The 27,666-nt window shown below is 46.4% G+C and overlaps 1 long non-coding RNA gene across 1 annotated transcript; it reads right to left on the bottom strand.

Annotated features, from left to right (window-relative positions):
* On the bottom strand, positions 1-27,666 carry LOC137761932 (uncharacterized). The gene is made up of 3 exons (XR_011073471.1): positions 27,586-27,666; positions 15,351-15,419; positions 1-172 (listed from the first exon to the last, which is right to left on the bottom strand). It is a non-coding gene; the product is annotated as an uncharacterized lncRNA (long non-coding RNA).

The following is a 27,666-nucleotide window of genomic DNA, read 5'->3' as shown; positions in this document are numbered from 1 at the left end:
TTTACCAGCGCTGACTTGCAGGAGATAGATGTTCACTTGTGAAGGTCAGGGCCTCCCTTTCTAAAGATCCTACTGGTAACGAGGAGGCAGGAGAAACCATGGGCTTCACGGAGACTAATTAGCGCCTGAGAGTCGAATCGAAACATTCTATCTTCTGCTTTCCTACCACATCCTGTAAGTGTGAACAAATCAGGGATCTGATTACGCTGGAAGACGTTCAGGCCGGTCCCAGGGACCTACGGAATATTGTACACATTGTACTCTTTCACACAGGAAAAGAGAGAGCCATCGTTATTTCTTTTTCACTTTGGAAACGGCTGGATCTGGCACACAGAACTCAGTCAATCCATCACAAATATGTACCAAACACCAACCATATGCAGACTTGGCTAAAACTTGACCCAGTCTGCTTGGCGGAGAACATGTGAACCTAGACTCATCAGCCCACAACTGGAATCAGTTAGACTGATCTGTGGTCTGCTTTAGAAAATTCTGAAAAATTGGATATCTTCGTAAACCTTCCATTCACCCTGCAGGGGTTTTTTTTACCCCTTCTTTTTGGGGGAAGTGAGAAAGAGAAGGAAAGAAATAGTGTCCTCTAAAGGGCTTATTCATCATGACCAGAGCTCCCTTGTTAAAAACAAAACAAAAACCTCAGAGAAAAAACTTATCCCTTACTGTCCAGGAATCAGCCACAGTGAGCTTTTCCGGTGGAAACCTGCCCCTCATGGGCTAGGGGCGTCACACTGGTAAAGCCCATAGCAGCAGGAATCCCCTCCAGGAACAGTGAATGGTGTTGCTTCTGAGCTTGGCTTCCAGGTAATGATAACGTAATGCCCAGGGTGACAGGTTTCTCACTCGAGGACCTTAAAAAGTGATTAGGGCGACAGAGAACAGAGACGCTCGCAGGGGACAAAGGTGGCGTCAGGAGAAATCAGGAAAGGCTACATTTAAAAAAGTATGTTTGAGGGAGGTACTGAGGGATGGGCAAGGGATTTGACCGGTGGTGGGAAGCATGGGGTAAAAGCATATTAAGAGGGTATCCTGTGAGGAGAGGGCTGGAGGTGGAGAGAGTCTTGGGGGGCAGAAACGGGTCCAGTTTAACTGAGATACAGAGTGTGGAAAGGGACATCTTGGGGGAGCAAGCAGGAAGGGCAGATCTGCATCAAGGGTCCTTCAATGCCGTGTCAAGGGGTTTCAAAGAGAGTCTCGAAGTAACGGGGATTCTTTGAAGCCTTTGGGAGGGTTGCATCAGTCAGGATGGACTCAGCGCGGCTGCTGTAATAAACGACCACTAAACCCCGATGGCTTAAGACCGCAAGCTGGACTTGCCATGCATGTTACATTCAGCTGCAGGCTGCATTGCACACTGTCCTCACCCCAGGACTCAGGCTGGTGGGGTTGCTGCCATCTGGGGCACATCGGTCACTGTGGGAGAAGGAAAAGAAAAGCTCTGGAGGGTCTCACCCCAGCGCTTGAGTGTTCTGCCCAGAAGTGACACTGCCCCTTCCAACAATACTTCTGAGAAGCATGCCTTGACCCTGTTGCTGAGAAGCAGTGGCTGGAAGTGCCTTATGAGAGGTGCTGATGGTCAGGGTGTGGGTCCCAGCCGGATTCTCGGATGAACATCTTCTGGTAGGGTGTAGGACTGAATGGATTTAAAGGATAATGGGGCACAGCTGCCTTTTGAAAGGCTGTTGCAGCCCTCCGGGTAGAAAAGAATTACCTACCTGCTTAAGTAGGAATGAAGAGAAGGGGACGAATGGACAAAATGTTACAGAAAAGGGTTGGTAGACTGGGCCGACCATCTGGACGAGGTGGTGAGGGCCAGGGAAGACTTGAAGACGCCCCCGATTTCCAGTCTGGAAGGTTCAGGACGGCAGTGCCAGGAGTTGGAACAGGGAATGGGGAGGGAGGACCCGTTCTCTGCGATGAAGTTGAGTTACCAATGGAGGAAAAAATGGTGCTTACCTGTTTTATCGCACAAAACGAAAGCAAAGCAGAACCCATTCAATTGGCAATCAACCCACGAGCACCTTGTCCTCGCCTCGCACAGCAGATCCGATGATTCATTGTGAAACGCTGCTGGGAAATCAGCCGTCCACAGCCTCCTCCGCAAGCAAGTTTTCTTTCTTTTTTTTCAGATGACTCAAACTTTTGCTCATTTCGACTGTTTTGAATGGAAAATGTCCGAGCTGTGTGTAGAGTGCCCGACTTGTTGCCAGCTCCGTTTAAAACAAGTGTCACATTCATCTCTGTCATCCCCACGTCATTCCTGATATTTTGGTTATGGAAGGTACTTGGACCGAATGAAGGAATTCAGCCTTTCACACCAACCCGGGGACACTCTTACGACATTGACTGCGTCCTCTTGATGCTTTAAGATGTGGCCCAGCGTGCGCAGTGCGTCCTGTAGACACATGTCTGCGTTGCGGGCCCCGCCCTCCCCTGCCGGCCTCTTGGCAATCGTGTACTGTTCCTGGAGACTCTCCCTGTGTTAACATCCTTGCCCGAGGACCCAACGCCCAGCAAGCGAGGTGAGCAAAACTCTCATCTGAGTCCAGGCAGCACACGGAGTGAGAACAGAAGAACTTGTCTTGTGAGAAAAGCCACGAGCTTCAGTACCAGGAGGTAACGCGAGCAGCGGGCAGCTTCTCGGAGCAGGTAACACAGGCTGAGCGCTCCCCACCGAGGTCACACACGAGAGGCTTTGAGAGCATTTCTGTCTGGTCCCCCCGGGCCGCGCCTGGGCGGGTGAGGAGGAGATGGGGCTTCGTGAGTCCCCACAGCTAATAGGTGACGGAATCAGGAGGCCAGCCTAGATTGCTGCACTCCAAAACCCGCACTTTGCAATGCGGTCTTACTGATTTCCTGGAGGCCTTTCTGCTCTCTCATTTTTCTCCCTTCCTCCTCCTCCTCCTCTTTTTCTTTCCTCTCTCTCTCCTTCTCCTTCATTATCAGTTATTTTGACACTCAAGGTTTTATTCTGGAGATGCAAATCTGCCAGAAACCTGCACTTCAGATAAGTTATTTCTATGTGGTTTTATATTTGCCCTCAGGTGGTCTAAAATTTGGCCGAGGACTTGGGGCGTGAGATACACTGTGAGAACTAGAAGAGATAATTCCTAACTCAGTGACCAATCACATGTAATGCAATGTTCGTAAGTCTTTAATTCCCAGCACCATCGGTGCATTCTCATTGCCCATCGTATTAGCCTTTGGCGCCAGTATCCTGTCTCGATCGGTTTCCAGATTGTACCCTTTGTACTGTTCCTGGAATGCCCCTCCCTCGTGACCCCTCCATCAGAAATTATATTTAGTCTTCAAGACACAATTCAGGTGACAGCTTCTTCGAGATGTCTTTCCAAGCTCAAGCTACAATTAGTAGCCTCCTTCTGGGTCCCTCTTCTACTTGATGGGATCTCTCCACATGGATCTTTTATTTGTTCTTCTTCTAGAAGTTTGTGGTGGTGTGTTTTTCTCCCACAAAATTATGCCTGAGAGTCAAGAACAAGACCCCAAACCTTTCCTGGTTCTAGAAGGGTGTTAGGCCTCCTGTTGCTGTTAGCTGAAGTCTTCCTACGGGAAAAGACTATGTCTTTTAGCAAAATCATGCATAAAGTCCAACTCAGACAATGCCGCCTTGAAGAATTCTGTTCACTGTTGCTCTCTGATGCCACTGCCAGTAGGAAATTACTCCTCACAACATAAGCCTTGGGATGTGCTAAATGAAGCTGGAATTTCCTTGTCCTGTTCATGCTACAGCAGGCCAACATGGCATGGCATTTTGATTCGTCTCAGTAAGCTTCAAGATGTTTTACAATTCAAATTAATAAGCCTTCAAAATTCATTTCACTGGGACTTTACGAAGCCTGCTTTACTCTAATACAATAGTCAATGCAAGTGACTCTTTAGCTTACTTGCTTGAGAATATGACCTACACCAAAAATTACAGGAAAGATCAGCAAATTAAATTGGTAGCTGCACTTAAAGGTGTGTGGGACGTTGCCCACGAAACCTCAGCAGTAATGGCGCCAATATTTTTATGGCTCCCCAGTCAGTATGGGAAAGGTCAGCAAGCAGATCTTTTGAAAATAATCTTTACTTTTTCTTTTCACAAATGACCGATTCAACAATATGGACTGGAAATATACCTCGATAAAAACTTTCAAGGTTTGATGTGTGTTATTTACTTAATGAATTCAAATATTTATCGAATGCTTACTACGTACCAGACACAGTTCTAGGCACTTGGGACATAGTAGTATATAAACCAGGCAAAAATGCCTGCGTAGTGGAGCCTTTTGGACAGATCACCTACGCACTGGTAGGCCCGTTCGCATTCCTGGAACGTGGATTTTATTGTGCTCATTTTATTGATGATAGACTGAAGCTCCAGCAGAATAGGAAGCTTGATCAAGATCAAAATAGCCAGTCAACAGACAAGTCTGAATACACATCAGCTCTTTTGGTTGCAAGTCTTGCCTCTGCTGGATTTACATTTCCCAAAATTGTGTTCTTGAATGTTCCCCAGGGGGTAGGTGTTTCATGCAAATTAAGATTCCATATTCCAATATGTTTGGGAAATTCTTTTTGGTCACAGGTTGGGTTCTAGAAGCAGCTGCTGAGGTGCACTTTTGCACAGAAGAAGATTCTGAGGGCATGCTCTTAGGATCGACGCCTGCGGAAGAGAAGGGATGGGCTGGAAGCAGGATCAGACGGGGAGGGCGAGGGGCAGTGCAGTCTTATTGGTGGCCTCAGATGGGGCTGCAGGGATTGTGAAGATGAGGTGAGCCTGCAAAGCTGTCCTGAGTGTGGGGGAGCAGCCAGGCCTTTACACCCTCAGGCCAATCATTGTTTGGCTGTGGCCCATCCCCGGAAGGAAGCAAGACCTTGGACGAGGTAGCTCAGTTCAGCAGAGCCAATCACCAAAGGTGGCCAACAGCTGAGGGGTGCCCCCAAGGGCACTGCCAGAAGCTGGGCAGTGAGTCCTCCTCCAAGGGGACGTGTGGGGGACACAACACAGCATCCAACAGACTGTGGTGTCTGTAAGCACGAGACGAACTGAAACACAAGTTTCTTCTACTGCTGTCTGCTTCAAGCCTTCAGAGGGCAAGTACATACCGTGCATCTCGAAGAGGGGAATTTACTGTGCAAACTTTTCTGAGTTTATTTAAGCTCAGAGCCCTTTCGGGGATCCGTATTTTTTAACATTCTCTAAAAAATATACCTAGGATGCTTGTGTACCAGAAATCATCGTGCAACTGGACAAGCACAGAAAGAGAGAGAGGCAAGATGCAGTCGGGTGCAAAACTGACTCAAAACGGACCATAGACCTAAAACTCTAAACCTCTTAGAAGAAAGCATCATAAATGTAAATCTTTGTGATCTTGGTTTAGGCAATGGTTCTTTTTAGATATAACACCATAAGCACAAGTGACAAAAGAAAAATAAATTGGACTTCATCAAAATTTTTTAATTTTGTCCTTCATAGAACACAATAAGGAAAGTAAAACAGTAACCTACAGAGTAGGAGAACTTATTTATTTGCAGATCCTATAGGTAATAGGAGACTTGTATCCAGAATACGTGAGGAACAATTACAACCCAACAATAAAAAGGCAAATAACTCAATTTTAAAATGGACAAAGAATTAAACATTTTTCAAGAAAAGGTTTACAAGTGGCCAATAAGCACATGAAGATATTCCCTCATGGAAATGTAAATCAAAACCACAGTGAGATACCACTTCACACCCAGTAGGATGACAAAGTCAAAAAGACAGATAATAATAAGCGTTGGTGAGGATGTGGAGAAATTTGAACCCTCACACACTGCTGGTGGGATGTAAAATGGTGCAGCCACTTTGGAAAACAGCTTGGCAGTTCTTCAAAAGCTTAAACATAGAGTTACCACGTGACTCAGCAATTTGACTCCTCGATGGATACCCAAGAGAACTGAAACATATGTCCACACTAAAACATCTGCACAAATATTCATAGCAGCATTTTTAATAATAGCCTCAAAGTGGAGACACCCCAAATGTCTATCAACTGATAAACAGATAACCAAAATGGGGAATATTACTTGGCTATAAAAAGGAATGATGTAATGATACATGGGAGGGCCACGGACTTTGTCCACTGACACAAAGGAAGCTTGTCAGAGCTCTCTCGCAAGTGAAAAAAATCTCAAACTACATTAAGAAACTTTTTAGAGGAGGGGCAGGAGAAATGTATCGGCTAGTGTAACTGGGAAACTGAGAGCTGGAGTTTGCTTCAAGCTCTCATCCGAGGAGACAAAATGGTACCCAGCAACCACAGATTCTCCCCCTGAAATGCTTAGCAGTCCTGGCAGAAAGGCAGATGCTCTTTTCCAACATCCTTACAGCCACCAAAGGGAAGAATTTGATTAGTGCTGCTTGGGACACAGAGTTACTCCTGAACCAGTCACGGGGTGCAAGAGGGCTGGGGTATTCTAATTGGCTGTCCTAATCATGTGCCTGTCCCTGTGGGGTGGGTATGTGGCGGAAGCCTTAGTGATTTATAGTCTCCCAGGGGAGCCTGATGTAAAGGAGGAGTGAGTGTGCAGATGAAAAAGAATATAGAAAAAAATGCAAAGAAAGAGACTTAGTAGAAGGATTAGTATGGCACCCTTTTTTTATCTGCAGGTTTTTTAAAAAATTTATTTATTTTTTTATTTTTGGCTGTGTTGGGTCTTCGTTTCTGTGCGAGGGCTTTCTCTAGTTGTGGCAAGAGGGGGCCACTCTTCATCGCGGTGCGCGGGCCTCTCACTGTCGCGGCCTCTCGTTGCAGAGCACAGGCTCCAGACGCGCAGGCTCAGCAGTTGTGGCTCACGGGCCCAGCTGCTCCGCGGCATGTGGGATCTTCCCAGACCAGGGCTGGAACCCGTGTCCCCTGCATTGGCAGGCAGATTCTCAACCACTGTGCCACCAGGGAAGCCCTGTAGTTTTTAACGTCATTTCCTCCTACTACCAGATAGGATTAATAGTTACGAGCTCACAATAATCTAACAGTACTACCTTAATTTTATCTTCTACAGTGAAGATTAAGCGACCACATTCCAATGGGCAATTATTGGTATAAAGAATTAATACAGACTCCAGTTTAAGATTTAAGCCTTACTCAGAATTTCCTCCCTTCTGGATATTTTGGTTCAGCTAACCTAGTCTAACCCATTCCACGATATCTTTTCACTACCTTTCTTCCATAAACGCCCTCCTTGGCCATCAAAGAAATAGGTGCCTTTTCCCCACAGATCTGCTCTTTTGCATCTCAGTGGGCAGAATTACAGTTCTCCCATTTGCCCAAGGCAGAAACTTGAAATCACCTTTAACCCCTCCCTGGACACCCAATCTATCATCTGTTACTGGAGGGATTGCCTCTGAACCGCTTTGACCATTGCCTTCTCCTCTCCATTCCCAGCGCCAGGGCAGTGATTTACCTCTTCATGATTTCTCGGCTGGATTACCGTAATAACCTCTCCTGGGTCTCCAACCTCCATCCCCTCAATCCACCCTTCAAACTGTGGCCACAGTGAACTTTCAAAAATGCAAGTAGGTCCACTCTGCCTTAATATCCTGCCCTCAAGAGATAACCCAGTGCCAGTTCCCTCGGACGTCTACTCGCAAGTCTTCTGTACTAATGAAGTCACCCTGACCTCTAGAATGTAGATAAAAGCGCTTCCAGCCCTCATCTCACAGGTATGGAAATGCAGTGCCCTCATTTCTCTTCTTCTTTATCTTAGAAACCGGACTCAGCTCTGGATCCAACTTCACCTTGATTTACCTGTTTCTTGCTTGGTCAGAATACCTTCAGTCTAACTGTATAGTATATGAAATTGGAAGTTCTGACTGACTCACCAAGATCCAATAAGTACCAGTTTCCAAGTGGGAACTTGTAAAAAGGATTAACCAAAAACTGGTTAAACTCTCAAGTCCCAGCCCTCACTTTGAGGCTCTAAAATAAGTCAAAAGTCGATTCGAAGAAGGAGGATATGTGAGAACAATTTCTTTGGAGAAAGCTGTGCTAGGAGGCCTCCCCCCAAAGCAGGAAAGGTGGGGGGATGTGCCCCCATCACCTGCAGAGAACAGGTGGCTCCAGCTTTTCCCCAGAGACTTCAGGAGTCTCCCTGGATTTGGGGGTGGGTGACACGGTAGGCTAGGCTGTTGTCTGACTGTCCACTGAGAAATCTAAACGGGTGAGAAGACAGGCTAGCTAGCTGCTGACGGGCAGATCAGAACAGAGGTGGAGGCTCTGGGATCAGCCTGCGTGTGCAGAGTTTGTTGGGACAGATGGAATGAGAGGCTTTCCGTGGACCTGATGTGGGCAAGACCAAAAGCAGCCCAACGATGTCAGCTTAGGACAAGTTATCAAACTTTAACTAAAGCAGAGAAGGATCCACCCAGGTACGAGATCTCTGGAGTGGGCATTGGGGGGGCGAGAAACAGGGTCTCCAAACAACCCTCAAAAGTGCCCCACAAGATAAAGAGCTTTCAACAGCTGCCAACTTTCAGAAAGCCCAGAGCCATGTCATGACCGTGTCAGTTAAGTAAAAACTCTCTTTACTCCCCTGACCCGTCCTCCACACTCCCCCCTCCCTGTGAGCCTGCACCAGCCCCAGAAAGACAAAAGCTGGGGGACAAAGACTGAAGAAACCATTTCCCAAGAGGCAGGCCACCAGCAGGAAAGGAATTGCAACTTGGCATGATGTTGGACACTTTTATTGTTACATGGGATTAGCCATCAAGAATGGGAACTGTATTTTACAACTTAAAATGATGGGCAGAATTTTATTATTTAAGAAAAATTTTTTAAACAGTCACAAGACAGCTCAAATTTTAATCCAGCAACAGGAGAATAACTTCTCCCACTGAATAAATCTTAAAACACAATTGTGTCGTGGTTACATATCATAATCCTACTTGGCTAATGTACAAGTTACGTAATATGCCAGTTATATAACACTTCTCATAGGACTCTCCCCTGAGACCAGGGATTGGCAGCTTTTACTCTGTGGAAGGTCAGATAGGAAATATCTTAGGTTTTTTGAGCCCTAAGGTCTCTGTTGCAACTACTTAACTGCTGTTAAGGCTGCAAAAGCAGCCACGGATAATCCTTCAGTGAATGGGTGTGGCTGGTTCTAATAAAACTTTATTTGCAAAAACAGGTGGAGGGCCAAACTGAGCTCCCGGGTCACAGCTTGGGGCATCCCTGCCCCAGACTGTAGGCTTCTTGAATGCGGGAGCTCTGTTTGGCTCTTATTGTATCTGAAAGGCCCTGCACATCGTAGATAATAACAACCGGATGAAAAAATAGCAGTAGCTTCTCCATTAACTCTAAGGCAGATCAGATTCAACTTAACGAATCCCTTTTGTTATCTTTTCATAAAGTCCCAAGAGAAAAGAGCTGGTGGTGTCCTTAGGGAGAAGAAGTGGAACTCAAAGAGAATTGACTGCAGTCAAAAGAAACTCTTTCTTTGAGGGCGATCCCGTGGTACCTCAGAGCAGCTCAGAGCAGGTAAGCTTATATAGGTTACAAAGAAGGCATAAGCTAGTACATTAAATTCTCTGAATAGGCTTATAGCTCTATCACTAAGATTTAAGCTTCCCGTTGGACCTGCCTTATCTTCCTTATCTTTTTAAGATCGACCTGGCATGGTGTCCTGTACATAGGGGACAAAGATAAGTGGAACATAAATAAAGGTCAACTCTATTTATAAATAGCCAAACGGGTACTCAGAAATGCATATATCATCCAAGACAGCTTTTTACTGAGAAAGTGCTGTTCATTAGGAGGTGTGGTAGGAGAAGAAGGGATACAGAAGTTGGGATCCAGCGAACAGAAGGAAGTACCGCCTGATGCCCAAGAGGTAGTTTTATCATTTGAAGGTTTTTTGTGAATTTATTTTAGCCCAGGTGTGACAGCATGGCATTTTGTTAATAACGTATATTTTTATTAAGATATTTTTCTTCGACTATGTTCATGGAACAGATAGTACTGGTATTTAGCTGCTGAGGTCTCTGCACTGTATAGAAATGATAGGTTTGTGCTTGAATTGTTCAGATCCAATTAAAATTAACTGAATACTCACTATATTTGACATTGTATTAGATACGTCCACGCGTGCAGTCTGGGCATGGAACATGGCCCAGTGTCTGGGTACACAGTCCTGAAGCTAGATGGCCGGGATTTGACCATGGGTTCCATCACTGACTAGCTGTGAGACCCTGAGTGAGTAACTTGCCCTCTCTGTGCTTCAGTCTTACAGATAGGGGTCTGTAAGATGGTGAAGAAAAATAGTTTCTGCATGGGAGGTTGTCGTGAGGATTCAATGACAGAATATGTGTTAAGTCCTTAACTTATTTATGTGTTAAGTCCTTACATAGGTGCCTGGCACATAGTAAGCTCTCAAAAAATATTAGCTATTCTTGTCCTCCTATTTAATTGATTCTCCCAGCATTGCAGTGAGTTTGGTGTGATGACCCCATCTCACCAAAGAGGAAGCTGAGACTCAAGCGGTGACTTTCCCCTTGGTGACAAGGAGCCAGGAGTCAAGCACAACTGACTTAAGTTCATTACACCAGGAGACCTCAAGGAGGATGGGGTCAAATACCATAATACCTGCATCTCTAGCTTTGGTTCCAAATTTGCTTTAGAAAGAAATCTGTTCCCTGCACTGTGCCATTCCCATCTCCTCTAAAAGTTAAAATTATGTTTACGAGAACCTCCAAGTAGAGGTTCCATAGAAGTGTTAGATTTTCCTCAATAACAAAAGAATTTATTTTTCAAAAATAGCATTGCTTTGTTAGGAAGTGTGATAATAGTCATCTTTTTGGGTAGTGTCCCTGGCTACTATTCAAAGCCAAGCCCACTATCCTTTCATTGTTTTTTATTTTAGATCAGGAAAGACCTGAAATTTGGCTCTGAAAATTTCCTTAATTTGTAAGAAGAAATATTCCCCTGGAAGTCCACTTGTTAAGAGCAAAGAGGAAAAACAAAGCTCTAACAAGAAATGAACAGCCTTGAAACCACGGGGTTTTCAGAATTAAATTGCTGAATTTGCATGTCACATCCTTTCTTGGCCATTCTCTAGCTATATCTGCCAAAAGTAACAAAAATTTTTGCTCCAAGCAAAAATCTTCCTAGGTAGTGACACTGATAGTACTTCCCCAAGCAGAGCCTCAGGGAGGCATCTGGGCCGAGCTTAAAGGCAGGGGTGAGCTGAATCATCTCCCCAGGGAGGGAGGGTTCTTTAAAGCAGTTTCAGACAGAGGAATAGTCACCTTCTGACCTCTGAACAGATTTCTCTGGAAATTTCCAGAATGTCTGCTTCCAGAAACATTTCTTCCTTTGTTTCATCCCCATCGAAAAGTACTTGCACGACACCCGTTCACCTCTGGGGAAGCAGTAAAGATGCAGGGAGAGAAATCATACATATGATATGGTCCCTATAGCCTTGGAACTTACAGTCTAAGATGCAAACATATGGAAAAGAGATACATGGACAGGAAGAGATCGCATGTCAATACACGGCCGGACATAAATTACAGTATTTCTATCATATCTACCTAAACCTTTTCTCTTTCAGCTTCAGCTTCTCTTTATAACCGAGGGAAGGCAGGCCTTGCACTGAGCTCTAACATTCTATGAGCTGAGGATGAGTGAGCTTGGAAATTAGTGCAAGCTATGTAAACCCCAGTATAGCCGGCCCTGGCAGATAAAGGAAATCTGCAACCTTCATAGATTATGGAAAAGACAAGCCTGCCTAAACTGTCAGAACGATGGGGAAAGAGACGGCTTCTGAACCTGAAGGAAGAAGCAACCCAAAAGTCCACGGACATTTGGATGGATAAACAAAGCATGGCCTATCCATACAACGGAATATTATTCAGTCTTAAAGAGGAAGTAAATTCTGACACATGCTTCGGCATGAGTAAACCTTGAGGACATTATGCTAAGTGAAATAAGCCAGTCACAACAGTCCAAAGATTGTATGATACCACTTATATGAGGCACCTAGGGTAGTCAAATTCACAAACACAGAAAGTAGGATGGTGGGTGCCAGTGGCTGGGATGGGGGTGGTAAGAGTTATTGTTTAACGGGTCCAGAACGTCTGTCTGGGATGATGAAAAAGCTCTGAAGATGGATGGTAGTGAGGGTTGCACAACATTGTGAATGCACTTGATGCCATGGAATTGTACACTTAAAACGGTTAGCATGGTAATTTTGCTATGTATATTTTACCACGAAAAAGAAGAGTTCCCCCATACAGACATCAAATGATAAAAATATTAAAAACAATTTCAATAATCCTTCAAAAAACCCACACAATTAAATTTCCTTCATCTGTTCATTCAGTTCCCTTAACTAATTCTTGTACCACTGGCTCATGGGTCAGCAAGCTGCTTTTGCAAAGTTATTTGCTTTTGGACTGGAGAGAGCTGAGAAACGTGACTCTTGTCTGATACAAGCTGTCAGAGTTGTGTAAGTGATGCCACCTTAATTAAACTCCCAAACCTGTAAGCATGAGTGTATTTTGCCAAGTATCAATAGTTCAGCGCACCTGCTATAAGCCTTTCCACTAATGCTTTGAGACTATCCTTTGTTAAAGGTCCAATTGCTAACCTGGATATTATAGAAAATTCCGGCAAATACGAGGGGAAAGCAAAAACCACCTGTTGAGAAAAACTCTGAATAGTGATGGTTAATTTATTACAGTTACTAAGTGTAATAACCTCGCTGGTCCACAGGGCTCTGGTTCATGGCTACCTTCAGGGGAGGGACGTATTATAGGCAGTGAGAGTACTGGCGGACCTGCAGGAGTTCCTGTCAAATGTCAAATCTCTGAAACATATTTATATTAATAACATACTACCTGTGAAAGATTAACCTGGGCAACCTGAGTTCTCTTTTCATTTGACAGTCTTCCTGTGTAGCTCTTGTTATAGTGTTGACCTATTTACCAAACAGTCAACATACAAACAAACCCAATTATTTCTATCATCCCTCTGTATATAATATGAAAGAATGAATCTTTGTAATTGCCCAGGGACCTTCTGGGAAATAACATATATAGCTTAGGTGTAAAATCTATTTTGAAATTAAAAAATATTAAATAGTGCGGGGGGCAAAATTTAATTTTTCATTTAAGTTTTAAAGTTATTAGAGGGGATTTTTGAAAGGATCGTAGTTACCTAGGAAAAATGTGATTTTTAGCTTGACTACTTATTTATCAAAATGACAATGTGATATTTCGAAATACACTGAGAAGATAACACAACCGTTAGGGATCTTAGTTCTTTCAAATGTGAGGAACTTTGAAATTCTAAAAATAATCAAGATAAAAGTCAGCACAAATAACAAAAATAAGTCAGCACAAATAACAAAAATAACAAAAAGTTATTCCTAACATATGGCATCTCGCTTGCCTAGGAAAATTATGATAAAGGTAAAGAAAGATCTTTTGCTACTGCTTATTATGAGCAGATAAAATATTCTAAGACCTATAGTCATTTTAACAGAAAGGAAACCAAATTCTAGGTTTACATGGGTCAATCACCAGGAAGGGAGTCACAGAACTTTTAATAAAATTATCTTATGGATAAACCCATGAGAACTGAGTAGAGTCTGGCAAATTCAAACACACTCTTACACTTTTTTAGATTTGTTATTTCCAGGTATTATAATCCAAGGCAAATCAATCACCTCCACCCACACCTTCCACAGGTGCTGCAGCCACTGGCATTCTACCCTTTACTAAACTCCTCCACATTCTGGAGCCACCTGACACTTTAATACAAAGCTATCCTCTTTCTCTCTTGAAAAGCAAAAACACATTTTATTACTTTGCACATACAGTTGTGTTTCTTTGCCATTATTATTCCTCATACAGTCTCAGATAAACATATTATATTGATTATATATTCATATAAACTATAACTTGAACCAGAGAGAAAACTTAGAGGTAAGTAATTGAAAATTCTCTGTCCTACACAAGTATTTCAGCAGATTCGCAAATCTCACAAACACACGTACTAGGATCCCCTACAGCTACCTACATCCTAACACATTTTTATAAAATTGCAGGAAATGAACATGTTTGATAAATAAAACCCAAAGGAACAGCTTATATATATTGTTATATATAACAATAACAAGCAAAGATATGAATACATATATGTGTATGTACACACATACATACACGCACATGCACACAAATACATACAGAACTGATTATATGATTTGCAGAACTCAGTCCAAAATGAAAATACAGGCTCCTTGTTAAAAAAATTTTATATATATCTATATAGAAATTATGTAGATATATATACATACATATCTGATAAAATAAAAATTTTTAATGGTGACATTCCAGGCATGACCTTGGTTGCACAATTACTTTGCCTAATTTATCCTGGTTAAAAGGAGGCCGTATATTCTAAACTACAGTTGGACCAGCGTTTCAACAGTCTATCTTATTTAAAAAATTGTTCAGGCATCCAAAAACTGTCCATTAATTACCTTGATTTAATATTAATTCAAGGTTTTAGGTTAACGAAGGATTTTGAGAATTATATTTTAAGCTGACACACTATAGAATATAGTAAAAGTTGACATAAAAATTGTCAGAACTAGAATTCAAATTAGTTGAACATGTAATTTTATACTTTTCTTAACTTAAACATTATATAGAAGTAATGTTAGTTTCCTGACCAGTAATGTTAGTTTCCTGACCAGGAAACCAGTAAAAAAAAAAAAAACAGAAAAACTCAGGAAGTTTACATTATAAGTAGTCTCTTCATGAGAAAACAAATCCAAATCTTTAAGTAAAATGTATCCTTGTATTGTAGTCCAAGCTTATAAAATCGAGGAGAAGTCATGCAGCTGGTTTTTAAACCAAAATTATTAAACCAGTTTGATTTATTTAACAATTCACCTCGCTTATGTGAACTGAGATTCTTAATTAAAAGATTTCTGAACCAGCAGTTTCTGTAAGAGGGCCTTTTTTTTTTTCCTTAAAAGACCAGCACATCTAAAGTACTAGAAGTTCAGTTTCTTTATTTTCTAGAAATTCAGGGAATATTAGATATAGGTAAGTGTTCACAATTCTCTATAAACCAATCTGAATAGAACTTCTTTTAGAAAATACATCATCAAATTTATATCCTCACATTTATTAATATTGTCCAGAATATATTTCACACGAACGCAACGAGAGACAGAGGTTGTTCTCAATGACAGATGTACAGACCCACCGAGAACCGGCAGCTGTAGTTCTATACTCTGAGCTGCAGGTCAAAGGTAAACACAGAAATAGTGAAACTCACCTGTCCAGTTCTCAAAGAGCCGTTCTCCTTTCCAGTGGGCGTGAAATATTTTCTTAATCGATTTGATTCCTAATAGATAAACAAACAACAAAAAATTAACAAACTAGATTCTCCCATCATCCACCCAACCCAACAGACCATACTGGGTCACCAAGGGGTCAGCCCATAAAGCCAGATTTCCAATCCCTGCTTTCACCAAGGGGGCTTAACTTAGCAGCTGTGCACAGACCCAAATCCACAAATACACGAGGTGCTCTCTCCCTGTGCAGCGGAGACCAGCCGAGTGGTCAGACACCCACCAGTCTTGAAGACAGTGTGGCCCAGACCCAGAGTTTCCTGACGCATGAGGGGAATGTCAAGGCCAACTAGTGACCCAAGATAAAAACCGGTTTCACTGGAACCAGCAGTGGAAAGAGACTGTAAGTTATGCAGACCAGAAACAAAAGCAGAAACATAGAATCAGAATTTGAAACAGTGAAACCAAAAATCCAAGAAACCCCAGAAAACCAGAGAGGCACCAGAGATAGCGTTCTCTTGCTCCTGGAGACTGACTTTGGGACCCAGGAAAGCGCATGCCTGGGACCAGGCAGAACATGGCACTCTCCTGGGGGCGACACAGTTTAATGGGCTTCAACAAGGACGCCCATTTGGGCCTTTCTATGAAACAATCTCTAAAAGTGTCACATTTCCCAAATGTTAAAAACACAAATGCATAAAAACAGAATACACCTGTGTCAAAGATTTATTTAACTCGTTAATGAGGAAACAAACAGACGAGCTGATTTAAAGAGTGTTTGAAGTACAGTATTTACAGCCACTGAAGAAAGCGTGTGGAATTAGACACCAGGTTAGAGTTTTCTAAACTGGTTTATGTCCATATAGCCATACCGTTTGGGGTTGTCTTTTCTATCCGACGGAAATAATTTGCATCACTATCTGGCATAAATCTCCAAGTAACTTCAGTGAATTGAGGTCCTGATCTGTAGCAAAGGGTTAGCCCAGCAAAGGCATGGGTTTTGAATCATCCTTGGAAGGGCCTTTGGATCAGGCTCCAGCATGACACTGAAAGGACACGCATCTCTACTTTGCCTTGTTTTCACCTTGTGGATCACTTTTCATTTCCAGGCAGGCAGGTGGTACAATCAGAAGGGGATTTGGGGCAGGTGAGCCTGGTATGGGACGCAAGGCTGCTGAGAAGGTACAGACACAGTAGGGGTGCCCTCGTAAGGGAGTTCCCGCTGGAAGGGGGTCTGCACGGTTTCCTGGAGGAGAAGCTGGGCCGTCAGGGCTGACAAGCAGGAGGTTGTGGGCTAACCCGGGAGATGATGGGTGCAGAGCTCCCCAGGCAGGACCCTCGGAATCACCCACAAGAGTTTTCCTTCTCTGAGGAAAGGCCTGAGGAGCGGGTGCGGGTCGACATCAAGTGGACCGGGTGTTCTAGAAAATGCATTCACGACACCTTGCCCCATTGCTCCTGGCGACGGGAGGCCAAACTGTTGCCCCCTTGGCCGTGACCCATGAGCCTTCCCTGGCCAGGGGTGCTGCCCACCAGCACGGTGCCCAAGAGGGGCTCCCCGGGGCTGCCACTCCATCGCCCTTACCATGCCCTCGGCCTGCTTGTCTCACTCGTTCTGTCTCATCTCAGCCCACAGGCCTCACCTCGCTGGTCCTCTCCTCCTGAGCACACTCAGCTGTCTCCCCACCGCAGGCACTTCTTGGCTCTGGGTCCCTCCCCTCCAGCTGAGCCCCTCTCAGTGCAATCCCACCCCCGCCGGGCTGCTTCCCATTGTCCCGACGTGCTCTGCTTTCAGCCCCTCTGTGCTCTGGATCTTCCGCCTGTGAGCCTTGAGGCTTGCCCCTCGCTCTGCTCTGTGACCCCATCCCTCACTCACAGCATCTGAACATGCCCCAGGTGGCCTGTGGATCAGCCCTATTGTTCCCTGGGGGTGATTCACGGCTTTGGAGCATCTCCAGATGGCCTTTGCAGCTACAGCGTTCCCACGTCGGCTTCAAGATCCACACATGACTCAAGGCTGGGGTGGGATTAAACGTGGACCCCTCCCTTCGCCCTGGGTCCACCTGCAGCTCAGGGCCCTGGGGCTGAATACCTGGAATCAGCGCGTCCCCTTAGGGTCTCAGAACCCCAGAACAACCCTATAAGACAGCTGGAAAATGGATCCAGGCTTCTTCACCCTGCCTTTCCAATTTTGGGAGAAGCCTGGTATACAATTAGGGCAGATGTTTGTGCCTTTCCTCCAAAGCTAGGAAACCCTACACAGGCCGGAGCCCTGTTCACTGCTTCTTCTGGCTTAGCAGGGACCAAAGAGGTAAATGTGAGGGAAAAGAACTGTCTTTCTGGCCTCGCACCCTGGCCATCCCCAACTTTTAGGGGAACCTCTACGGGGCACAATCTCCTACCACCTCTGTGCCTTTGGCTCTGGGCAACATGGCAGCTCAAGCGCCAAGGACCCGGGCAGCCTTTCCTCTGATCCTCCCCAAAGGGATCCCGGGGCCCTGGCCCCCTCCTGCTGGCTGTTCCCCAAGAAGGGCAGCCAGAGGGCCACAGAACTGCTGGCTCCTCCCAAAGAAAGGACCAGAAACTTTGAGCCCAGGGCTTGAGTCCAAGCTCCAGCATCTATTGCTTAAGTGAATGTCAGCAACTTACTCAACTTATCTCATCCCAAGAGTGAATAACGTTAAGGACCATCATTCATCTCACAGAGTTTTTCTGTGGATCCAAGGAGATTTAAATAACCTTGCAAACAATAAAGCTTCAGATAAACGTTAGTATCACCACTCATGGTAATAATACAGTAAATAATCATAGTCATATTTTAGGTGTATCATTAACACCCCTCATCCTAATAACACCCATCCTGGGAACACCTGTCATCCTAATAGATCTTTTTCGGCAGGTTCTCAGTCTCCCCATGGGCTCCCTTTCCTTGACCTCACAGAGTGGGACCCTGTTTCCCCCATATCTCTTGCCCAAGCAAGATATGCATTACTTCCTGAGGGTTTTTTAATTTTTTACCCTCTCTGCCCCACCTTTTCCCCAAGGTTCCCCTACAGACTCCTGCCTTCGACTGCAGGGCAGAGCCCTGACCACCAAGGCTCAGTGAGTGTTCTGCACAGCCCACCCCGTCCCTCCATCCGGCCGAAGGCACACGGAGCCACCCTCCCGCTCAGCCGGTCCCTTCCCCAGCCTCGATTCAGTTCCAGTGTCGCCCGCGTCATGTCCGTGGTGCGACCCAAACAAGGGTGCCGTGACCAGCACATTTGGGAAACGCTGGCAGAGTGAACGTTGTTTGGTTTTGCTCATTCAGCTGTAAGACTTTTCCGACGTTAATGCACTCCACACACGACAGATGTCCCAGCAGGCGATGGCGTCTGCCGCTCCCCAAGCCCACTTGACCCTCTTTCCCGGCACAGTGGCTCTTCGCGTCAGTGTCCCGGGGAACACTCTTCTTCACCCATCGCTTGGGCTCGGCACACAGTGACGCCCTCCCTCATCCAGACTGTGGACAGAGGTTAGCCCCGCCTGAAGCCTTTGCTGTCGACAACGCCTCCACCCCCATGTCCAGGCTCCCCCCCACCCATCGTCCCAATTTCTACCAGACGAAATCTGACCCTGCACGAGGTTTCCTTCCACGCACTGACTTCTGGCTCGAGGCCCTGTCAGCTCACAGGCTGAGGCAGAGACCTTCATCTCTCCGTCTCCCTCAGTGGAAAGCACTTGGTCCAGGCACCATCTCGAGGAAGAGCAGGAAGGGGCCTCCTTGTCCAAACTCAGCAGGAGAGCCAAGGGTGAGGGGCTGGAAGCTGAGGGGCGACAGCTGGGTTACGTCTGCAAGCCTCTCCGGCGCCACCTTCTCTGGAGAGAAAAATGCCCACGTGCCGGGAAGTCCAGGCCTAAGGGCTCCTTGGTGGCCCTGGACACCACCCAGGAGAACCCCTCTCCTTGACACACAGGGAGAGGTTTATCGTCCCACTGCAGGCAAGGCAGGAACACACTTGTCTCGTAGGCCCAGGAAGGGAATTGCCCCTCACCTCCGAGCCCAGTCTGGGAATTTCACTCTCACCTGGGGATCTGGGTTTTTTCCTTCAATTTAATTCTTCACTTCAGCATCCGTTCAGCCATGAGCTGGCTCTGTGCCGGCACTCGGCCAGGGCCCGGGAGAGGCAGGGGTGCAAGAAACTTGTCCCCTGGAGAGCATGATGTGCACTTGGAGGACGTGGGACGCGCGCCTTCTTGGCTTTATTTTCTGAAACAGAGATTCTAGGAGCTGCCTTAGTTGCCGGGGGGCCCCAAAGCCTGTTCAGGCCACCAAGGGCCATTGTCGCCGTGTTCTGTGACTCCATGACCAGAGGGTGAGTTTGCAGTGAGTAACCTAACTGCCCTCTGCTGATAACCACGGCAGGGGACAGAGATAATCTACTGTGAAGTTAGAAGCGCTTAAGCTTCAGAGTCTCTGCCATGTACAAGTGCCTTCCAAGGCCCTGCCCCTGATTCTGCACTGACGATGTGGTACTATTTTCCTTATTTCTGAATTGAATAAGCATTGGTCCCACAAATCCTGGACCTACCCTTAGTGGGTGAGAGGCACATGCCTCTCCATTTATGTCCGATCCCTTGAAAACTTGCTGGACCAGAAGATGCTCCTGAACTTGATGGAAATAAGCTGGTCCTGAACTTGATGGAAATAAGCTGGTCCTGAACTTGACGGAACGCGATAGGCGTGTTATGTCCCGCTCTCAGGCTTGGTGCGTTTGCAGAGAAGACCGTTTCCTGGGCGGATACTGGAGTTCCTGGATCTGAATCTCTGAGACGCCCTAGGACTGCCACGTGCTCTGTAGGACATCTGAAAACCCTGCTGCCAGTGGCCTTGACGATGCCCAGAGCCCAGCTGGCCAGTGAGCCAAGCCCGGGGACAGGCCACTCTTTTCCCACCCAACCTCATTTTCAGGAAAACTCTAGTGAACATTACGAACATTACGAGTCCTCCAGCCTTCCCAGCTTGTCACTATCCGGTATATTTCCCCCCCCCAGACTTTTTTTCTTGACGTCAGTGCAACTCATCATGGGGCCTCCACATGGAGGCAAGTAATAGACTGAGACATAAGTAATGAGCTGTCTTCCCAGTGCCAGGGCTTCCCAGCCAAGTAGCAGGAGTGTCGGACCAGCCTGGGGCTCCTGTCCTTCGGCCAGGACATTCCCACCAGCGTCAGCTTCCTGGGGTTCAGTCCCGCTTAGTGACCTGCAACTTCAAAGCGGAATGCTCCCTCGTCTCCGGAATGTCAGAATTCTCTAGATTCCCTTTAAATTTCTCTAGAACCTCATTCCCCTGTTCACTGCTTCTTAGATGAAACACAGTCTCCCATCCACGTGAAGCGTACTGGACAAGAAAATCCGGCTGAAGTCTTCGTGGCTGTAATTCGTCTGTGCTTTGTCCCAGCCCCTTGGGAATAAAAAGGGGCATCTCTTAGCACTCCACAGGACAACCTCACCAAGAGCAGGGCATGAGCTTTGTGGGTGGAAGAACGGGCCAGGGCGGAGCGGCTGCCCTGTAAAATAGCAGGGAGCCCCAGTAATAAGGCAGCCTTTGGAAAAGGGCCCCCGGGGCTGGGCCATTCGGTGGGAAACAGACGTGCCTGTGGCCTGAGGAAGGGATCTGCGTCTCTCCCCGGCCCCTGCATGGCCCAGCTGCGCAGTCCCAGGCTGGCCACGGCCATGGCCAGCCCGTCATGGAGCCAGAGCCTCGGGCTTGCTGGGAAGAGAGTTGGTCTTTCAGCTTTCAGATACAGTGGACTATCCGAAGTTCCCCGTGCTTGCAACGCTAAGTGTTCCCAATTGAAACATCAAGTCTAAACAGGGAGCACAAAAGGGACCTTGGATCTAGTCCCCGAGGGAACAGTTAGGAGAAACTCTTTAAGAGGTGTCATCTTCTGCCTGAGGAAAAGGAAGTGATTCTTTTCACTTTTTACCATTAGAGTCCTCGCTCTACGGAAAAGTGAAAAGGTTTCACTCAGGATTCTCCCCTCACCCATCTGCCTCCCAGCCCCTCCTCAGCTGGACGGATGGTTACACAGGGCCCTCGCCCACCCTCAGGCCGCGGAGCGGTGCTGGCTTCCTCCCAAGCCTGACCTCTCACACCATGAGCCCCGGGGTCACCACACAGGCCGGCCAACGCTCATCCCTCCTGGCAGCTGGGTCCACGTCGGAAAGGCTTCATTCTGGTTCGTGTTGTCTTTAGGATAGATGATTGTTTTGATAAGAATGTTGACGTTCTCCTGATTTTGAGATGGAGCCACGGTTGCGATCCCGTCCCAAATCCCTTAGACAATCTTTGTGCTGACTCAGTTCAAGCCTGACCTGGTGTGTAGGTCTGGTTGATGGCGGCCAACTAGCTGGTTCAATGCTCACAGCCGACCTCCATCAGAGGAAGAGGCGCTCTGAGCCCGGAGAGGGGCCAACATCTAAGCCAAGTCTCTCCCACTCTAGAGGCAAAGCTCTAACCACTGCCCAATACTGCCACCGGCTCAGCTATCCCCATCTCCCAGCCCGGCAGAGGGAATAGCGTTACTGGGAGACAACCGTAAAGCATCAGTGCTGGCAGTGACCTCTGTGCTGCCAGACCAGTGCCATCCTCGTTATACAACTGGAAAGAGTGAGCACCAAATGGGCTCGTTCAAGGTCAGTCAACTTAATTGACGGAAGACAGAAAGACAATGTGGAAATCAGACAATTTTGTCCTTTTTGTGATGGCTCTGGGCAAAGATTTTATGAGGAAGATGTTGGCAACCAGGACTAAAACTTGGGACTGAGCTTTGTACGTGGATTGAATTTCTCCAGGCTTCTCCCTTCGCCCACATGGTGGGAATACTGAGAGCTGTGCCTGAGCTTCCCCTAAAAATACGGGATTCCTCCACAGAAGGCGACTAAGGTGGGGTGCTTCTGTCATCTAGGCTGGTGGCTCTTCATACATTGTCGCCTGTAACCCTCCTTCACCTGTCCCACCTGTGACAGCTCAGGTGAAGTAGGTCCATCTTAACTTGAGGCTCAGACGGTAATTCATGATATCTGGCCTCATCATTGATATCTGGGTTACCCCAGAGCACGGGGCAAGTGTGGCCAGAAATCAAAGCCATGTGGTGTGACCAGGAGAAGCCTGGACCTTCCCCTGTCCCCTTTCTGCTGTCCTCTGATGGGGCCCTCGGGCCTGTCTTCTGCAAAGCTGACACCTCACAGCAGGGCTGCCTGGAGGAAAAGATGCTTTTTCTCTGCATTGCGTCTACAAGCAGGTTGAGTCACCTCCCTAACCTTGGATACAGTGTCTGGGGAAGATTCCAGCCTCCTCTCCTCCCTCTACTGATCTCAGGCTGTTCATTCCTGAAGGCCAAGCCCAAGGCCACCCTATCCTTGCTCCTGGACCCTCTGCTGGTAAAACATCCACGGTGTGTGTCTCCTTCCATCTCCTGCCACTCTCTCTGAACTGCTCTGGCGTTCAGCCTGAGCTAGCCAGAAACTTTATTTTATTTATTTTATTTATTTTGTTGTTGTTATTTTATTTTCTCTTTGGCAGCTCCCATCACCCCTCCTAATTTGGAGCTCCTTGAAGACCAGAACCCGGCACATCTCATACCTGTCATGTCTCATCCCTGGCACAGGCCAGAGAAGTCCTTGGGGGCCATTCATCAGTGACAACAAAGCCATCTGTGCCACGGTTCCTGTGTCTTGAAAGAGGAAGCCGGCTACACAGGTTTATAATGAGTCTGTCTGTCACTAGAAGGTTGGCACTTTCGGGGCAAAGAATGCTTTTTATGGATGCAGCTGTACTGCTTGGGGGCTGACAAATGAGGATCTGGCCAAGTGCGGAATAGGAAATGCTTCTTCTCTGCCTCAACTGCGTGTCTTGAAATTGTTCTTGTCACTCCTGCCTGTGGGGAGGGGAAGGGCCTCTACTGCCTGGTCAGAAGCTTCTCCCAATGGCTTCTGATTAGAACATGCAGGCCGAGCGGGCCTAGAGCAGCGGGTCTGCCGGGCAGGGCTCTGGTTCCTTTGATGAACAGTGGGGTGAATCTCAAATCTGCCGGCATTTCTCGAGAAGACATTTCATAAAGAGCCCCAGCTGGGAAGGAACGCTGGCTGGAATCAAGCCACTTCTAAAAACACAGGCAGCTGCACAAAATCCCTGAGCATTCCTGTCCTGAGACCCAAGAGGATGTCAGGCTAGGGCGGGAGGTGCTGCATGAAGGGGGTGGGCGGGGCATGAGGTGGCCTCGGGCAGAGAAGGAGTGAAGGAATCCGGGATGTTCCCCGTTCAGTGGACGGAGTCACTGAGGCTTGTTGGTCTGCAATGAGCTCAGCACGATGTTAGGTGACACTTGGAACCACTAATCTACTGACGGCTGCAGAATGAGCATTTAAGAGGCAGGGCTCCTTCGAGAATTCATATGGGGAGAGGCAGTTATGACCAAGCATGGTCAAGAAGGCTGAGGGAATTTGTGTGAAGTCTACAAGGATAGAAAACGAAGTATAGGTGTGTGTGTGTGTGTGTGTGTGTGTGTGTGTATGGGGGGGTGCATCCCAGGACCAGGGCATGGCATGAAATGCACAAGAGAAAATAAACACCCTGTGTTTGGGGGTATCGGTGCTGTAAGAAGGTTTAACCAGCTGCGGACAGAGGTGAGACGAATAGCAGAGAGGACTCAAAGAACAGAACGTTTTCCATTGTGGAGCCTTGAATGCCAAGCAAGGGAGTTTGCTTTTTCTCCAACAACCAGAGGAGAACCACGGGGGGCTTTGGCACATGGATGGAACGACAAGATGGGAGTTCTGTCGAGCTGACCTGGATGGGGGGCCAGGGTCTGAGGGCAGAGGGTTAGGGGGGCGGCTGCCATGCTTCACGCAGGATGCTGGGACCACACCGCACTGCTGGCCAAGAGAACGCCCAGCAGGGGACAGAAAGCGGGTGTTTTGGAGGGAGAATCAGTCTCACAGTGGCCCTTCCTGCCTGGACAATGTGTTCGTTCCCCTGCCCAGCCAGCTACACCACCACCACTGAATGAATTGTAAGAAGAAGAGTTTTGACAAAGCGTCGCTTTGGTCCTGCTACTCTTCCATCCAAATCTCATCAGCTTCCCCAGTGCTGAACATAGAAAGCTCAAACTTCTCAGCTTGCCTTCAAGGCCCACACCGGTGATTTTCTCACTTTTTTATATGAAGCAGCAAGACTCTTCCTTCAAAGGTGATCTTAGAAAACCAAGAGGTAAAACAAAAGCAGAGCAGCTTGGCTCAAATCTGCACAAGTCTAGCACATTCTCCCACTCTAGTCAGCCCACACCTGTATGCTTTAGTGCCTAATCCTTCAGCCACCCTACCCTGTCCCTGTCCCCACCCACAGAGTCTCTGAGACCCTCCAAGAAAACCCCAGGGCCTTGAGGAGCACGGCTGGAGCCCACTTCCCTACTGAGTCCGTTTAGTTCTGCCTTTTCTCCAGCTGCTTTTCATGCCCATCAGAGTTCTCGATCTTCTGCCCTGAACGTACCTTGGACCTTGGCAAGCTGCTGCAGTTGCTTGCCCACACCCTAACATGATGTCCTTCCTCACAGCATTTCACTTGCTTCCAAACCTCACCAAGCGCAGCTTATGTCTCTCCCCTGCCACCGTCATCACCACCTTCATCACCACCTTCATCATCACTATCATCCTCATCATCACCATCGTCATGATCATCACCATCATCATCACCACCGTCATCATCACCACCACCATCACCATCACCATCATCACCATCACCATCATCACCATCATCAACACCACCATCACCATCGTCATCATCACCACCTTCATCATCACTATCATCCTCAACATCACCATCATCATCACCATCATCAACAACATCACCACCTTCATCATCACCATCACCATCATCATCACCATCATCAACAACATCACCACCTTCATCATCACCATCACCATTGTCACCGTGACTGTCGTCATCATCACCATCATCACCACCATCAACATCACCAGCATCACATCACCATCATCACCATCATCATCATCATCATAATCACCAACATCACCATCATCCAAAAAGCTTATTGAACACTTACTATATCCATTTAATAAACATTCTCTCACTTAATCCTCACATCAACACACACAGGTGGGTATTATTATTTCCCTCCCTTTATGACCAGAACTAAAGTATAACAGACATAGAAGACAAACTTATGGTTACCAAAGTGGAAAGGAAGGAGGAGGGATAAATTAGGGATTTGAGATTAACAGATATGCACTACTATGTATAAAATAGATAAACAACAAGGACCTACTGTATAGCCCAGGGAACTGTATTAGCACAAGGAACTAATAACTTATAATGGAAGAGAATCTGGAAAAGAATACATATATATATAATGTATAATATATTATATATATATAAAACTGAATCACTTTGCTATACACTTGAAACATTGTAAATCAACTATATTTCGATTAAAAAAATGGGAACATTGCCCCCCAAAACCCCACTAAATTATAGAGAGGTTAAGTAACATGCTCAAGATCACCCAGCTAGGAAGCAGCTGAGGCAAGATTCAAACCTGGCAGTCCAACACAAGAGCACCCACTCTCAGCAGGTACCCTACACAGCCTCCCAAAACTACATATATTCAGATTGATTGATGGGTTAATTTGGTTGATGACTGAGGGAATACAAATAATGAAAGAGAAAATTCATTCAATCATTCAGCAAATATGTATTGAGTTCCTACTATGTACCAAGCACTGTGCCAGGCTCCAGGGAGGTGGTGGTGAAAACGGTGGGAACAACCTCTGCTCCCCTTGGAGCTTAAAGTCTGGGGAAAGGAGTCTACAAGGACTACTGATTCAGAGATGAAATGATGGTGCTGCTGGGAGAGAATTCAGGAAGAGTGAACTTAGAGGGAGGATGATTTGGGCAGGTGGTCTGCTGAGTTTCAGGTGCCAGAGTAAAGCAAATTAACAAATGAAATTGTTCAGAAGCTGATGGAGATGCTGGTTGGGAGCTCAGAGACGTGGGGTGGGAGGCGTGGACCTGGGAATGACATAAATAATGTTGACAGCTGAAGATAGGAGCGTAAGCCAAGATTAACACAGAGAAAATGAAGTCTAGAGACGGGTGCCAAGCCTTGAAGGGTGCTCCAGGAAGAATGGACGCCTCCCCAGGGAAGGAATGATCACATGGTATCAGAGAGGCCGGGGACTGAGGAGGCTTGAAGGAGAAGGGGTAACAGGGCTGACGGGCTCAGGTAGAGCAACAAAAAAGAGCTCGAGTTCTTCCCATTTGACCTAAAGGAGGTTTTTGCTGATTTCTAAGAGCACAGTTTCAATAGAGGGGTGAGGGTAAATTACAGCTTATAAGGGACTCGAGGGGAAGATAGGTGATGAGGAAAAGGTAATAGCCATTTGCTAAATATACCCATATTGAAGAGTTGGTGTGGAAATCAGGTAGTACGGTCCGTTAAAGGAATAAAATGCTGAACAAAATCAGGTTTATTCATCACGTGATCTGACCCAAATATGAATCTGTTTAAAGATGACTGTCACTGGATTTAAAATAGAACTGTTTAAAGGCATGCCAACTAAAATGGGACCCCCAGAGTTGACCGACCCAAATGAATGGTGGTCTCTGCTCTCCAGTTCCTGTTTGGGATCATGACTCAGTTTAGTTCAGCAGATTCTTTCTTCCTTTTATAACTAAAATTTTAAAAATAAAAGAAACAATCTAGTTAATCCCCCCAAATGTATTTCTCCTTGGGGAAACATTTACATTCTTATAACCCCAAACGCTAAGCCAATAAAAGCAGAGGCAGAAACCATTATTCATTGTTATCAGCAAAAAAAAAAAGCAGAAGAAAATGAAAGGCTCAAAGAATTGTGGTGTTTTGGGGGGAGAAAAATGACTTTTTGGTCTTTGTATTTTTATCTTCTCTGCCATCATAATTTAGATAGAGAACAGGCCTGGCAATCGGCCGCATCCGTAAGGCCAAATAGCTTCTTTCCCAGAAGACTTGGAGAAAGACTTAGGGCATCTTCGTAAAAGCACAGCAGGCTCAGGCCGAGACCGTGGGAGACCACGGGAGTGATCTGTCCCTGCTGAAAGAAATTGTTAAATCCAACACCGGCATGTATTGATTTGGGAATGGTAAAGATGCAGTCTTCCTAGAATACTCATCATATACTAACCTTTGTTCCAATTCAGGCTCAGACACCAAAGCAGGGAGCACAGCAGAAACAGCCGAACTGCGACAGCCTCGGGTCACAGCC

Source organism: Eschrichtius robustus, chromosome 1 (genome assembly GCF_028021215.1).
Source record: "Eschrichtius robustus isolate mEscRob2 chromosome 1, mEscRob2.pri, whole genome shotgun sequence".
Classification (NCBI taxonomy): Eukaryota; Metazoa; Chordata; class Mammalia; order Artiodactyla; family Eschrichtiidae; genus Eschrichtius; species Eschrichtius robustus.
This window is presented reverse-complemented; position numbering and strand designations above follow the sequence as displayed.